Source organism: Piliocolobus tephrosceles, chromosome 15, assembly GCF_002776525.5.
Source record: "Piliocolobus tephrosceles isolate RC106 chromosome 15, ASM277652v3, whole genome shotgun sequence".
Taxonomy (NCBI): Eukaryota; Metazoa; Chordata; class Mammalia; order Primates; family Cercopithecidae; genus Piliocolobus; species Piliocolobus tephrosceles.
This window is the reverse complement of record NC_045448.1, coordinates 24,624,022-24,629,043: the sequence shown is the minus strand read 5'-3', so window position 1 is coordinate 24,629,043 and position 5,022 is coordinate 24,624,022.

Sequence of the window (5,022 nt, the reverse complement as noted above, 5' to 3'; positions counted from 1 at the left end):
GTGTGTGTTTGGTGTCTGAGTGGTGTCTTGGTGTGTATGTATGTGTGTGGGGGTGTATGGGTGTGGGATGTGTATTAGTCTGTTTTCACGCTACTGATAAAGACATACCAGAGACTGGGCAATTTGCAAAAGAAAGAGGTTTAATTGGACTTAGAGTTCCATGTGGCTGGGGAAGCCTCAAAATCATGGCAGAAGGCAAGGAGGAGCAAGTCACAACTTACATGGATGGCAGCAGGCAAAGAGACAATGAGGAAGACAGAAAAATGGAAATCCCTGATAAAACCATCAGCTCTCATAAGACTTATTCACTACCATGAGAACAGTGTGGAGGAAACTTCCCCTATGATTCAAATATCTCCCACTGGGTCCCTCCCACAATATGCAGGAATTATGGGAGTACAATTCAAGATGAGATTTGGGTGAGGACACAGAGCCAAACCTTATCAGGGTGTGTGTGTGATGCGTATGTGGTGTGTGTGTGTGTGTGTGGTGGTGGTGTTTGTGTGTATATGTGTGATGTGGTGTGTATGTATGTGGGGATATTTATGTACGTGTTTGTGTGGGGTGTGTGTGGTATATGTGGTATGTGTGTGTGTGTGTGTGTGTGTGTGTGTGGTGTACATGGTGTGTGTATGTACATGTATGTGTGTGTGTGGTGTGTGTGTATGTGTATGTATGTGTACACGTGGTGTGTGTGTGTATGTATGTGTGTGATGTGTGTGGGGTGTGTTGGTACAGGGCAAGAAGACTTCCCTTGGCAATGGAAGGGACAGGACATTTTGATGGGGCCATTTTGACATAGAGATATGTGGCAGTGGCATTAAGAAAACACCATGAAATGCATAGATTTTCTTTTTTCTTTTTTTAATTCCTAAGGAATGTGTGTAACAGTGCTCATCAGCACCCTTGCTCAGACACAGGTGAGGTGAGACTTGGGGCCTAGGTAATAAAAGGGGCGTTACTCACATATGTTAGGTAATAAAAACAAAACAAAAAAGACAATAGAAAACTGGAGTTTTGATATATCGGAAGGGACTCCATCCAAAAGTCGGCAGTCGCAAACTGCTGCATCTAAATCTCTAGCTTCAGGCCTCAGCTTGCCGGCAGCTCTGGGGAAGTCCAGTTGAGAAGCTGCAGCCCAACAGCCCTCCTGGGCCTGTCACCAACAGGCAGGTGCCCAATAGCAGGGCTCTCACCTCCCTGCTCAGACCTCTGCACCCCACTCACCCGCATTAGGCCCTTGGTCCTTTACCACAGGACTCCATCTTCTGATTGATTTTTCCCTGGGGGCTTCAAGGGAGGCTGCGAGTTGGAAAGGCAGTTGTGGGGAAGATTTTGGACAGGCAGGTCAGCCTGGGTGTCTGAGATTACTGTGGTGGTTAACCCTTCTTCTGCTGGCTGTAGGGCCACACAGATCTGATCCTTGGGTCCCATTTCTCCAAAATCAGCACTAGTGATATGTCCTGGGCCTTCAGCTGCCTCTGAATCTTGCAGATGCCTGAGAATGGCTGCCTGTAAGGATGTGTCCACATGGCCCAGCTGGGCTTGGGCTCCTGGAACTGGACAACAGAAGTCTTTATCTCAGGAAGGACTGCATTTGGGTAAAGTGATTGAGTCAGAGCAACAGGGCCTCAAATCAGCCTTGAGGCACTGGCAGTATCTTAGTTCCCCTCCTAAGCATCCTAGGTCTTTGCTTTGGATTTGGTATACGCTTCAAGAGCAGGAGAGGGCGTCCTTGCCATCAGACCTGGACTGCTGTTGCTGTTCCACTCCTTGGAGCTCCCTCATTCACTGGAACCATAAACCTGGCAGAGATACAGTGAGGAAGGAGGAGGTAGGCACCAGCCAGAGCTGTCCAGGCTGGGGGACTGGCAGGCCGGGCAGGCCAGAGTGCCTGCATGCAATAGGAGCATCATTCATACCTGCTGAATGGAAGAGAGTTGGTGAGGCAGCAGAGGGGCTTCTCAGGATTCCAGCGAGCTCTGCTCAGGCACCAGGCTACCCTGTGTGTGGAGGCCTGGTCTGCTGAAACGTATGCTTGCCCAGAAGCTGCGGTCTAAACTTCTCTGTCAGGGCACCAACTCCAGTGCCATAACCTGACACAGAAAGACTTGATTGTATTGCTTCTCATTCAAAAACCATTGCTAGGTCCCCGTTAGCTTCAACGGTGTTTCTTGGAGTACATACCAGGGGATGTTTGTCCCATGAGATGTTCCTTAGCAGTTGGTTTCAGTGGGCATGATTCCCTCTTGAGGATGCAACCCAAGGGCTCTGTGGAGTCCTACAGGGGCGGAATGGGTTTCCCAAGCTTGACCATGGGACACTAGCACTCTGTCTTTTGTTCTCTTAACTCCTGTTGCATATGGCAGAGTGTGGGGCATAGTTTGGTAACAGTAGCCCATAGCATAAAAGCCAAAATGGTCTTGCGTTCAATAGATTATAAAATCTGGACTCAGTCTAAGGTTCTCGCCATCTTATCCCCTGCATTGCTCCTCCTTCCTGTGCCCCATGGATCCCCTTCCTTGGGCATGTTGTGTGTCATGGACTGAATCATGTCCTCCCAAATTCACATGTTGAAGCCCCTAGTTCATCAGAATGTGACTGTATTTGGAGACATTGCCTTTAAAGAGGTGATTAAGTTAAAATGAGGCTGTTAGGGTGGGCTCTAATCCAATATGATTGGTGTCCTTATAAGAAGAGCCAATTAGGACAAAGAAAGAGACAAGAGATATGCATGTACACGGAGGAAAGACCACAGGAGGACTCAGGAGAAGGTGGCCATCTGCAAGCCAAGGACAGAAGAACCAACCCTGTGACACCTTGATCTTGGGCTTCCAGATCAAGCTTCAAAACTGGAAGTTTCTGTTGTTTAAACCCCCCAGTCTGCAGTACTCTGTGATGGCAGCTAGTGTGGATTGATCCCCTGTGCCACCCACTGCCCCACAAGGGTACTCTAGGACCCCAAGTGTTCCATCCCATAATATGTTTATGCTCCCCTCCTCCCGGGATGCTGTGCTTTGCCACCATATTTCTCTCTGCAAAAACCAAGCAAAACCACATAAAATAAAATATAATTCTGCCTGTCTTTTAAGGCCTCACTCAAATGCCTCCTCATCCAATGAGCTCTCCCTGGTCAGTTCAGCTGAAGGGAGTCGTCTCTGTGCCTGCGGAAGGTCAGCTCACGCATCTCCCACTGCCCTCTGTTATGTGGAGTTGTGCGCAGTGACTCCTGCCACCACACTGCTGGTGTGGGCAGTGAATGTGTGGGCACCACATTCTTGGGCAGAACTCATTTATGTCTCAGTTCCTAGCACGGTGCCTGCCACTTAGGAGGTGCTCCGTAATTATGTTCTGGATGCAATTAAAACTATGCCTCTGCAGTGCCTCGTGCCTGCCTGGTATCTTCCAGCTTTTGTGATGCCAGGACCCAGACTGCAGTCTCCACCCTGGCTGCTCAGGGAGCTGTGGAGTGGGGAGCTTCTGAGATGGGCCTTGAAGGGTACAGAAGAGGTGAAGTCATGTCTCAGTGACAGCGAGGAGCAGGGAGCTGCCTTATCTGAGTTTCCACATAACTGCATGTGTGTCTGACCTGAACACACAGGAACTCTGGGCCTTACACGTGGAGGGGACTGTACCCACACGATGAGGATGGAGACCGGCAGTCCGCCAGCAATCCGGGGCTCCTGGCTCTGTTCTCCAGGGAAGTTTCTTCCAGCGACCCCCACTGGAGCTGGGAGGCGCAGACAACTGAGCACCAGGTCGAAGCTGGGACCTCCTGCTGGAGGCCTGGGCTGGGTCAGTGTGTGTGTCGTGCTGCCAGCACCCGAGCCACCGACCCCTCACGTGGGGTTTGTCAAGCATCTCTGCGTCCCTGGCCTCCGGAAGAAGGGCCCCGGTGGGAGGGGAGCGTTGACACCCTCTCCTCTGATCTGAACACAGGTTTCTAATTTTCCAGTAATTTGCCCTTTCTCCCTCTCCCCGTTTGGCTTCCCTGTCACTTCATTTCCTGCCGTATTCTCATCTTACAGCAAAGGTGAAGAGAGTTGACCTCTCCTTGCCCCAAAGCGGAATAAAATCCAGAACAGATTCTTGTGAATAAAAATAGGCTTGAATACCCTCAGCCAGCCACCTTGGGCTCTGCTCAGCCCATCTGGCCTGTGGAGATCTCTCACCACCCAGCCCACAGGGCAGAGCTGCGGACAGGCCGATGGCCAGCCAGAGCCAGAGCCAGAGCCAGAGCAGGCCCAGCCGGGGGCTGTTGGACAACTTTATCCTCTCCCATGGGGGATGGCTGCCTTTGCCAGTGGACTAGGAAGGAAGATTGAAATGTCAGCACCTGGTGGGAAAAAACAATTTCTGCCTAGAACATTTGGGAAAATTCCAAGAAGGATGCAACTGATCCCCCTCCCCCTCCTAGCAGTTTCAAAGGGATTGTGGCTTCAGAGCCAGGCAGACCCCAGGTCTGGTTCTTGCTCTTTTGTGGTCAGCTGTGCTATCTAAAGTAAGAAACTTCATCTTGGGCTGGATGTGATGGCTCACGCCTGTAATCCCAACACTTTGGGAGGCCGAGGAGGGCGGATCACGAGGTCAGGAGATCGAGACCATCCTGGCTAACATGGTGAAACCCCGTCTCTATTAAAAATACAAAAAAATTAGCTGGGCGTGGTGGAGGCGCCTGTAGTCCCAGCTACTCGGGAGTCTGAGGCAGGAGAATGGCGTGAACCCTGGAGGTGGAGCTTGCAGTGAGCGAGGCTCCATCTAAAAAAAAAAAGAAACTTCATCTCTATGAACCTCAGTTTCGTCATCTGCAAAGTGGAGATAAGGATGTAGATTCTGCAGGTGGACTGGGAGGATGAGCAAGACAATCGCAGGTGTTCAGTGCAGGGTCTACCTAGGTGACCTTCTTCCCATTCAGGTTTCAGCTTAAACGCCAGAGGGGTGTGATGCCCCCTCTAAATGCAGTGGCCAGCTCTGGTCCGTCAGAGCGCCCTCTATTCCCTTTTCATGGTGGGATGTTTTCTT